This window comes from Leptinotarsa decemlineata, unplaced genomic scaffold (genome assembly GCF_025532065.1).
Source record: "Leptinotarsa decemlineata unplaced genomic scaffold, Ldec_3_MD MMD2_tig00000035_RagTag_RagTag, whole genome shotgun sequence".
In the NCBI taxonomy this organism is placed as follows: domain Eukaryota; kingdom Metazoa; phylum Arthropoda; class Insecta; order Coleoptera; family Chrysomelidae; genus Leptinotarsa; species Leptinotarsa decemlineata.
In genome coordinates, this window is record NW_027412540.1 from 10774284 (window position 1) to 10786411 (window position 12128).

General features: G+C 34.3%; 1 protein-coding gene and 1 long non-coding RNA gene across 2 annotated transcripts in view; one reads left to right on the top strand and one right to left on the bottom strand.

Annotated features, from left to right (window-relative positions):
* The window catches only part of LOC111509913 (heterogeneous nuclear ribonucleoprotein C), a 650389-nt gene that overhangs the window by 37215 nt on the left and 601046 nt on the right, over positions 1 to 12128 (bottom strand).
* Positions 6032 to 8197, top strand: LOC111509915 (uncharacterized). Its single transcript, XR_012464761.1, has 3 exons — positions 6032 to 6170; positions 6234 to 6725; positions 7988 to 8197. It is a non-coding gene; the product is annotated as an uncharacterized lncRNA (long non-coding RNA).

Here is a 12128-nt window from a genome sequence, read left to right on the forward strand (position 1 = left end):
TGACTGGCGCTCTAAAAATGTCCGTATGAGTAAAAATGTATCAGAAAAGTTAAACTCCATGATGAGATTGTTATGTATACAAGAATTGATGACAATTAACCGAACTTGTTTTTTAAAATAAAGGGGATATCTTTCAAAAATAAGCAAAACGTTAACTTCATCCTAGTTGCATAAAATTTGGCATATGGATATAAAATTGCCGTACACACAACTTTTTCAAGTAACTTGTTGTTAAATTTGATCCAGAAATGCACTTTTTTAATTTTTTTCAAAAAAAAAGTTCAATTTGACAAACACTGAACGTCAGTGGATCGCAGTTGGCCGCATCATTTTAAGTTGAATTCAAAGCACAAACAAGTGTCGAAGTTAAACTTCACTGAAACTTTTCGAAAAAAAAGTTTCCCATATGGTGCGCACGTTAATGGTGACACTGTATATTTGTTAATATTTGCTTGTTTATATCGGGTTACAATCAGAAAATGGTCGTCATTAGAATTTTGAAAGAAGTAATCAACTTGACCTAGGCCGCTAGAGCATTACATTGTCTTGAAGGAGTGATATATTGAACTGAAATAATTATGTGAACATTGACGTTTTGTTATCTTTGTATGAGAATAATCGAAGAAGAAAGTTAGTTGGGTAACTGCAAATAAGTTGATAAATTGTTTGACGCTTTTGCGGCCTAGATTTCCAGTGTTGCTATCTTCATTCGGGTTTGAAGGCCGTCGCAGTTTGGAACTGCATTCTAAAGTTTCGCCAGCACGAATGACTGGCTTCTTCAGAGGTTCATAATTTTGATGATTCACCGATGACTGTTGATTTCTAGTTCGTAGGTTATTTTTATGTTGACTAGGTAGTCCGCCTATCTTGTTGATGCGTCGCTATTGGCCGAAGTGTTGATGACGTGTTAATGAAGTGGCAACAGCATTGCGCTGTTGCCACTTTAGCATCTTTCAGTATGGGATTCCAAATCCGGTTAAGCGTTACCGCCCCCTCTTTTCTGTTGTAGTTTTCCGTATGTTTATACAACTTAAATGGTTTACGTTTTTTTTTTATCAGAGTCATTTTGTAATTGGGAAATGAATGCCATTATTGAGGATAATTTCTTTAGCAAGAACTGAAGAACTGAAGCCCAGGGAACTCGCGTTCCCTGGGCTTCAGCACGTAGTTTTTCTGACCGAGGGATCATCGTAGTACCTCGAGAGTTGTAGCCGAAGTGGAAGGCATTGGTTACATAGTATTCTATGTTGGCCTCTTTGCCGTCCTGGTACACAATAGCGAATAGCTTGTAAAGCTTATCTTTTGGAAAATGTGTTTTCGACGAAACCAGTATCGATTCAATTTTCAAATCGAATTCAAATTTCTAAGCCTTGATAATCTTATTGCAACAGCCGTGGCTATATACGAAGAACCTTAAATGCAATATGAGGATGATGGGAGATTCGCAGAGTATTACGTGCTTCCACGCTTCGACCTGGCCATTAGTTTCTGACGAAATAATTTTCTGTAATCTGTTATTGGAGACGAATACCTCAAGTGCTTCCCTAACAGTCTTCACTTTTCTCAAAAATAACGTGAGGAAAGGCTAGAAATTCTCAGAAATGTGATCTCCGGCACGATATTTGCTCGACTTTAGTTGCCCCTCAAAGATGTCGGTTATCGGAGTACTAACGAAGTTGGTCCTTTTGTCTATTATTTTTTGATCCTATAACCTTCCACTCATGATTCGAATCATTGTCCGTGGGAGAGGTTGAAGAAGGTTTTTCTCTTCAGTGTAACATTTGAAAAAATCCATTGAATCCAACATTTCATCATTCAGACCGTTGAAAAGAAAACGAAGAAACTCTTCCACATCTTGCTTTCTACCCTCAATCCAGTTTGTCCTTATGCTATGCAAAATTTTATAAATCCACATCGGGCCGAATGTTATTCCTATTCTGTTGATAATTAGTTCTTTTGGGCACTGCGAGGGCTCAGCCATAGGACTGAGTTCAGCCTCATTTAGAGTTCCCACTTCCACTTCTGACAAAGCTTAACCGTTTTGCTGCGAGTCTTTCACCACGCAACTCCATTTCTTGCACTGTCTGTACATATCCATATTCACTGTTGTTAGGGTGAGTATGAACCGTGGGATTCTGTTGCTGACAACATGAGGATTTACAACTAGTTGTTAAACTCCACACATCACCAGAAGATTTCAAATGAGACTTTTTCGAAACCTAGTGGGAATAATCCTTATGAGGATAAAATACACATAACACGAAGCGAAAAACTTTTTTTGCACTCGCGCGTCGAGTGCAAAAATATCAGTTTGGTGTTAGGGCAACTGATCTCGAAAAAAGTTATTCAACTTTCACACCAAAGGTTCCAATCACATAGTTATACGAAGTGAAAAACTAGAAAACAACTCATCATATTTTGTCCGTGAGAATATTCGAGTTAATTTCGAAGTGAACGTCTAATCGATGCGTCTAATACAGTCCAATACAGTTTAGTTCTTTATCAGGAAATAATCGTATTGAGACCATAAGAATGACTCCAAGGTGTGGAACAAGTCAATTTTCCACTCTGTTATCAGGAAACAAGTTGGAGTTCTATGTGTTGAGGAAATTCTTGCAGATTTTCTTCGTTGGTCCACCACACAACCTGTTTAAAATTTTGCTGCTTATGAAACATCGACGGAAAAAAATACCTGTTGTGTACACAATTCTATGATGAACTGTAAAAATGATCCAGGGTATGATTAGGGGCAGAGCTCCATACATGAGACCAATACTCCAAAAAAGGTCTGATCTGAACTTTATAAGGCATCAATAGTTGGTGGGGTGAGTAAAGTTTTCTGGTTCGGAACGCTGTTTCAAGCTTTTGAGAAGCAGCCTTTGCAATTTCAGCGACATGATTGTGCCAAGACATATTGATGTCCATTTTAATCCCCAACAAACTTATCAAAACAGAAAGCAAAATTATCTGACCTGACATTATTATATACGGTTCGGAGACACTTATCATCTTGGAGAAAACCGATGCCTTCAATTTATTATATAACACAATTTATAATATGGAAACCTGTCGCAATTCATCCATTTTATAAAAAAAAATTTTTATAAAAATACTTATGTGAATATGAAGTTACTTATTCAATTCTTGTTTTTCTACAAAGGTAGATATTCCATATCATATGGTAAAATGTAAATTCATGGGTTTGATTCAATTCAAAGTGTATTTTTTGTTTTAGAGCATGTGATTGAAAGTTTGTTTCAAAGTGTTCACTATTGATTCATTTTGAATTTTTTTATTATTGCTGGACATGTTTTCGTCTGTTTATTGAATTTGAAGCGTCATTGTTGCATGGCTGGTGCCTGCAACATTTGTTTAAACCAAACTATCCCTGATTTTTGAATTGTTTTTCCTCAAACACTCTCATTTGAAATACAATCTTAGGGGTGTATTAAAAACATAGTCCAGAATCTTCTGGCATTCCGTCATATTGGATTTGGTATTCTTTTATGTAAACTCTTTCATTTGATCACGAAGGTGCACAAAAAAAACTAGTCCGCTATCTTGGGCGGTTCGCCACATTTCATTCACAGTTGCGCCGTTTCTTTTTCTCTATTCTTCTCAGCAAACCCTTTCCTTTGATACTCGTATCATGGAAGCACATGAAAAAACTACTTCGCCAACTATTCAGTCCATCATATTGGACGTAGAATAACGTCCCCCAGCTAATCACACACTGGTGAAGGATAATTGTTTTAAAAATAAATTGCAAAATTTGAAACGAAGGAATATACTCACATGAATACATAATTAAAATACATACTTACATACAGACATTTCAAGTTGAATAAAAGCTTGTAAAAAAGTTTTTGAAATTCATACGCCCGTAATTGCCTCTGTAGCACATAATCCCGAATTATGAATGAGAAATATTATACTGAGAATGGAAGTTGAAACTATGAAGTACAAAAAGAAAACTATAAAAGGAATACTTTTACAGGATTTCTCTACCAACCACCCTAATGGCCACGCCTCGGAATCGAAATGACTGATCGAAGAAAGTGAATAAATATAGCATGCCTTCACCACTTCGTATAAATAAATAAGTCGAGCTGGAATGATTTCAGACGGCCCTAAAACGACGGCACGGGAGTTAGAAAATCTTGCAATGGCGTCAATTAGTAACTTTATACTGGAGGGTGTTTTGCATGAGGGCTGATGATGAAGGTGGGCACTAACTGAATGCTGGAGGATATTTTAATCAACATTCTGCGATCGCAGGAATAGAAAATCTTCCTTGTTTCTCAGGGCAACTAAGAGCAACATCTTGAAGCTGAAACGTTTTGTTTTCTTGGAAAATGTAGTAGTCTTCACATCAGTCCTGATGTGTTAACTATTCAACAGTACATGAATAGATAAATAAAATAAGTTACTTAGCTTTCAGAGAAGTTCGTTGTGGATTTCGGACTCCTCGTTCAATTAGCACCGTAGCTCAAATTTGAGTGAAAGGATCTAAAATTCTTCTTTATTCTTCTGAAAGAAGCCGTACTGCAGGAATAAATATTACATTCCAGGAATTTTTTAGGAAGAGCCTTTTGACTCCTTTACACAAAAATATTAGAAGAAAGGAAGAAAGAAAGTTAATGAGTTCAAAATAAACTCTTCATCAAGATGTATAGATCTTGTATGAAAGTTAATCTCAGATAAAAAATGTAAGAAAAATATTTGTGATGGAATTGGCAGCTATTCTGGACAGTTTACAAAACTGGAACATACGAAAACGCTTGGGAAAACTATTGTGAACTCAAACATGTGTTACGTTTTTGTTAATGGTCCAGTGAAAAATCTTACAATGGACCGTTGCTTGAATATGAAAGAGATAACCTTCTCGCTACACAATATAATATGAAAAAGAGTTACGATATAAAACTCCACTTACATGAAACACTATTATAGCGTACTTTGAAGTTTCGGAATAAGACACCTGTCTTATTACCTCGTCTTTATTGATGATATCACAAAATGAAGCACTCACTTCATTTCTATCACTATGACTTCGTGTCACAGGAAGAAATAAATCTACACATTTCACGATTTTAGCACGTGAAAATATGATAATTCCAACCATTCGAAACTTATTGGAATTGGAAAGTGTATATTTTTTAGAGGAGAATTGTTTTTTGGAAAAAATCTGTCTGGCTTTCTGCTCCTCCATCTTCACAGAGAAAATTTGTGAAACTTCAGAAGTATCAACCATTACCAAGTGAATAAAATGAGTATTGGGTATCCGGTTGAACCATTTCGATTTGAATTTATGTGTTTGTTTTTCGAAATAGAATATCCCGTATATTATCCCGGTATATTGAGATTGTCATGCATTATATATAAAATTACCTAGTTTATCTATTCTCAATGAGCTTGTTTATAGAATTCAGTAATTAGTGGCATATATAAGAAAGACTACCCAGATAACACAGGATAGCCTATGGATATCCGTTTTGTATCCATTACAGGTCGAGGATATCCCGGTATTGAAAAGGATATCCGATGGATGTCCGTGAAGGACAAGCGTATGGATATCCGTCGAAGGATATCATATGGATGTCCATAGGATATATGAGAAGTAAATGCAATTTCATTAATCAAAATTTATACCCAAAATTGAATTTTGTAAATGTAAAATTTGTTAATAGAAAGTTTAATACATGTTGCTTATTTTGATGACTATTTCACATTCGATTCACTAATACTGGTATTTCATTTTATATCTATAAAAAATTAATTATGAAAAAATGTAATAATTATTTCACATATAGTGAACTCATCATTTCTGATAATATGTATTAAAATAGGTACTACAGTTGTGTACTTGCCTTTCTCATTTTTATTCTTGATGTACAAATCATAAGTTTAGTATCGTCGACAGTTCTCCGGTTGGTATAATGTAGAACTGTTGGTTTTGATATTTGTCATTTTTAATCCTAAATTTTGACGCTTGACTGATAACTGTGGTTTCCGTGTTTATTTAGAAGACAAATATTGGAGCAATTTGCAAAGAGAAGACCTAGTAACCCTAGTCTTTGTAGTTATAAGGATAGCTATAAGGAAGCATGAGAACTACAAAACCTGTTGGCCACTCCATGAAATAGACATTTTTAGGAATGAAACATTAGGTAAGTTAATTTCATTGGGTTTTCATTCTAGAGTAGAATTACAAAAATGTGATACTTTTTCAGATGATTATTAACAGGCCAGAAACGAAACAAAAATAGCCGAATATAATAGCGATTTAAATTCTGACAGTGATTTGAAGTTGAGGAAAATAAGAAAAAAAATGTCACTCATTCTTCAGATGAAACGGACGATAAAGATGAAGGAAGTAGTACACAGGAACATTTCGATCAGTATTCTTGAAGAATTGCAGAAATTGAGTATAGAAAATCGTGGCGCAGTTATCAATGTTTCAGATGAGGAAGTACAATCACTGTTTTCAGGAACTTATCGATTTCCAATTAATTCAGAGAAAAATTTGAAGAATATTTGCGAGATGAAAATAATTTCAAAGGAGCTGTAAGTAATTTAAAGAAAATTTCCAATAGGAAAAGTATCTCTGGATTGATACTTTTTAAGTGAAAGAAGATCACAAATGAGTTTACTGCCACATTCAACTGGTATGGTGGAGAGGAAAAAAATATTTGGCGGATTGAAATTAGCTGAAGTTCTGCTCGGTAAGAAATTAATGTAGATTGGTAGATATCAGGATATAAAAACTATATAACATTCAATATAACATTTTTTTCCACAGAAATACAATAAAATTCACTTAAACATAAAATAATTCGTGAATAAACTGAATAATCATTGGAAGTTTCAACAATTTGCAACTTTCATGTGATAGAATCTATAAGTCTCAAAAGTAGAGGAGGGTTAAGTAAGCTAAACATATACATTGTCACCCATTAAAATCAAAATGATATTACGAGTGTGCATAATATAACATTGGAAGGTTCCAAATACATGCCAAAACTTAACCAAAGACTCAAGAATAAACATATAACAAGAGAGCAAGTTTTCGACAATATTAAAGTAGAAATATTTCAATAATTATATTATGGCAATGTCGGGCACATAAATATTAATTTTCAATTCCAGTTTTTTAAAATTTGAATAGAGAAGATTCATTTTTGATTACGCCTGGTAAAATGTAAAAAGATTTTGGACTTTGAAAGAGATAATCTTGTTGATCTACTGATTCATTCATAAAGGGTGAAATATACATATTTTTTCGTCTGTTTGAATAACTGTGGTCTAACATGACCAGCTCTTTTTTTGGTACTGTTATTGTTACTAATTGAACAAAGTAGATTTGTCTTGCATCAAATATTTCAGTATATTTGTATAAAAGGTCACTCGGATATTGTTGGTGCTTATCAATGATGAGTCTCAAAAACATTTTTTGGGATAATCACAATTCCCAAATGCCCAATTTCAAGTAACCTCAAGGTTACTTGAAATTGGGCATCTGTTATAATACTCAAAAAAATTTTTTTTCATGGATTGATTAAAAAATGCAATTATTATTTTGTATTAACATTCATGTCATAAGTAGGAAGTTCTTTTTTATGACTGGTGAATGGTAGGTATTTTGTTTTTAAGAAATTGATTGATAACTTTCTCAGTTTTAGTCTGTAAAAGCTGATTATTTCTCCTTTTGTTTTCATTTGCAACTGTTGTTTTTGAAAATAACATATGAATTGAAATCTGGATATGATTTGGAAAATGATACTTTTCTATTTCTTATTCTTTCTCTAAACATCACTTTAATAAATGATTTGCAAGTAAAATACCATCACATTTAACCAAGTCAATTTCCAACCTATACACAGGATATATGACATTTAGAAAGAATAACGTTGGGTTTTTCCACTTTCTCCTACCTTCTCAACAAATCAAAGTCGATTTCCTGTCGCTGATTTTATGTTTTTTGCAGCTGCATCATAAACAAGTAATCTTGCAATTAGTAACAAATAAGTTGAGAAAGCATTAAAAAATGGTTAAGAAGAGCCAAAGAACGCCATACTTCAGGAGCAAATGAAAAATAAACATATTTTTTTATATGCTTGCTTTAGAGGTTGATTTCATTTTGTTTTTGTCATAAGGTACCAAATATGTTGAGTTTATTTTAATTTGTTTTGAGAGTGACCAGTATTATGTTGTTTTGAATTTATCTTAACAAATACATGTTTTAATTAATAGAAATTTTGTTTTATTCTATGAAAATATCAAACAGACGTCCTTAATGAACGTTCTATGGATATCCATGATGGATATCTTATGGAACTCCAAGTCAGTATCATCCGAACATCCTATGGATATCCATGTCGAATATCCATTGGACGTCCATGATGGATATCGTATGGAAGTCCAACTTAGTGGCCTCCGAACGTCCATAGGCTATACGTTGGATATGAAACGGATATCTTATGAATATACGTAATATCCGAGAAGGACATCCACTGTATATCCACTGGACATCCGTGTGTTTATTGGGTATGTATAGTTTAGTTCAGTATGAGCCACGTATAAAGAAGCTATCGTGAAATGTCATAATGGAGTTTCAATGAAAAATTCATCTAATCTTTTATAGTACATTTCCATAATTTCTCACTCTATTATAAATTCTCACAAGTATTCTTTTTGTAATAACTGTGGAAAAACATGTCACTAGCTTTATAAACATTTTCATCTGTAATTAACTACCCCTTCTCGCAGAATTCCGTAACATAAAGCTCTTTTGTTTGTTTCCCATCATTCGACAATTAGTATCAAATATCGGGCAATTTCCACCTCGTCGAAACTAGCAACACCATACGTTAATAGAACGCCGAGCATAATAAATTATAAAGGCTCGTGTCAGTAATCACAGGTCGCACCCATTTCTATAGGCTCTAATCTATCCGTTAATGTCTCTCTCTCTCTGGTTGATCTTATCCGTGTTTCATACCAAACCCTACACCGAAAATATTTCGTGAACAGGTGTGGCTTTGGAAAATGCGTTTGGAAGTTAGATAGATTGGGTTGGTTGAAAAGATAGGCTGAGATATTATAGTTCAAACTAGACTAATACAAACGAACAAAAAGATAGGCTGGAATATTATAGTTCAAACTAGATTGATAAAAACGAACAAAATTAAAAAAAATATTTTCCATGAAAGACAGGATGTGTGGATTTTTAGAATAGGGATGGTATTATTCCACCAATAACTCCTTATGATCAAAACAATCTTTTCCAACGAGATGAACTAATTAAAACTTGTTGAATGTTCACTTTGATTTAGAAAAACATAAATTTTCATTTTGGGTTCCCTAAAATAAGAATAAAATAGCATTAACTAGCATTTACAGCACATGATTCACACACTGTAGACTGATTGGAGAATTGTGTTAATGGAGTGAGGTACGGCACTGTTCATAAATTGAATGATATTCATCTTTACTTGTATCCACTACCTACAAAAGTGTACGGAGCCGTAAAATGGCTGCAACCAATTTTCTCATTTGATTTCGTTAATTTTTATCGAAGTTGCAAGTTTCTTCTGTAGATAACGACTGTATTCTCGAAATTTTGACTTTTTTTTTGAAATCTCTACTGTTATCTTCAAATCCCGACTTTTCCTCAATTGAAAAATTTCACGGCTTCGTATAATCCAGCGCTAGGGCCATATCAGTTTCACAATACATACATCGTTGGTGAAATTAGCGACTGAATGAAAAATTATCCAATAAGCATTTGAATCATATCATTTGAGTCTAATGTATCGTAATGTAATTGAATGCTGACGTGAAGATTAATATTCTTCTGCGGTCAAAGGCAAAGCCACGGCCGTTCTGAACACTAAGGAACACCAATACTTGATAATGTCACAACTCAGTACTCGCTTGGCTATTAACGAGAGGATTTTTATTTGCTGTTTCACCCATTCATTCATTCATCCAAAAATAATGAAAGAACTCATTTGAAACTTAATTGAATATTTATTGTAAAAGAATACAATTCTCATCATTTCTGTAGACAACATCGCAATAATCGAACATAGATTGAATCAGTACGTCTGAAAAGTTTGAGTGACATACTAAGATAGTGTCCACTTGAGAGTATTTAGGTTGTAGGATATATGAAGTCCTTAGCATTTTGTAAGTCAGTTCCACAGAATGTCCATCAATATGCAAATGGATGTTATTCATGGCCCTTCCACGATCTTTGGCTATTCCAAATAGCATTATGCTGAGTTCCCTCAGCCCTGTGATAGCAAAGAAAGCGCTTAGCGCTGCTTCATCAAAACCTATTTTGTTGATGACACTTTTGTTATATGAAGCCACGGGAAGGAATCATTAGAACAGTTTTTATGCCACATCATTTCCATTCAGCTTTTCGCATTTAGTTTACTATGGAAAAGAAGAATTAACGGAAAAATAGATCACACAATTCATAGCAAACTTACTCATACTGATCGGTATCTCAACAAAAACTCTAACCACCATACAGGACAAAAAAGGGCTATAATGAAAACACCAGGATTGAAAAATAATTTCATCTGATTTTACAGCGTAGGGAGTTTAACGTGCTATATATCCTGGAAGCTAGCACAATCTATTTGTATAAACAAAGTCACACATCGCATTGGAAAACTGTTTGAACGTCACAACATTAGCGCAATATACAGTCCAGCTAATTGATTACGAAACACTATCAGATCGACTGAGGAGAAAAGAAAGCCTCTAACATTCTTCGGAGTTTACAATATTTACTGTCCCTGTGGCTGAGTTCACATTCGTACCACACCTGGACGAAAATGTTACCAATTTTTATCGAGTATAGGGTGAGTGTATTTTATTTTGGAATTATAAATTCAAGTGAATACGTAGCTCATCAGTCAGGCGTTGCTTAGACTTCAAAATCTAACCTTCGTTCTCGCAGCCAAATAACATATCACTGAAGATGTCTGCCGCAGTAGCAAACTAAACGATTGGTACTTCAGGTTCCATTCGATCATGGCGTACCACACGGACTCTGTTTTCTCTGATCATCAGCTCAACGTTGAATAATTGTTTTTAGTAAATTTAATTATAAATTGCAACTTCAACCCTCGCATAGATCCATTGATACAGTGCCATCTAGTGGCGAGTTACAGAAAAATTGATGGCCTAAAAACCTTCTCTATGAAAAATTACCTATACATCTCAAGTTACATCACGATCGGTTGAGCGATGTAGAAGTTTATCACTTACCAACCAACCAACCAACCAATCAACCAACCAACCAATCAACCAACCAATCAACCAACCAACCAACCAACAAACCAACCAACCAACAAACCAACCAACCAACAAACCAACCAACCAACCAACCAACCAACAAACATCCATTTTTATATATTAGATTTTATGACCTTCTTCACGGTATTCCTTTATGTCACTCTCCTCAGGGACTCATGAGATCGATTCCTTGTTAGAATTTCCGTCAATCAATTTTTTATGTATGCGGCGTAAGGTGGGAATTTTTTCTCAGTAATGTAATAATTGATTATATATCGACGAAGAAGGGCCTTGTCGAAATCATCAAAATTTCATTTTAATGCTTTTCTATGTCTTTTTTTATTAGACGTTGAAAAAGAGAATGATTCACCATTTTCAATTGTGTTCATTTCACGAACTATTTCTCTAATGTTACCCAAACTTTAACCCGCCGCTTTTGTACAACGCTCTTGGAATTTTTTCAGGTCCATGCTTAAGCCACTATTAGCTTCTCGTTGTATGAAAAAAAAAAAAAACAATCACTTCTCTCCCTTGACCAAACAAAACTTTTCGTTTCAATTTCGATTCGAATGCAATTTTTTCAGAGCACAGGCTTCTGTAGCGTTCTATACTTCACCAAAGTGGACACTGAAAGATTGAGGTTAAGGGGAGGTCCTAAGCCGAGACTTTGAAGGACCTCTCTAGATTTGACCAGCAAAATTATCTGAACGAGTAGCATATCATACTTTTGCTACTGTCAAATCAAAAATACACTCAATCATTCAAATTAAAACTACATATTTAACAACTCAATAGCTAATTATGTTGATTACCAG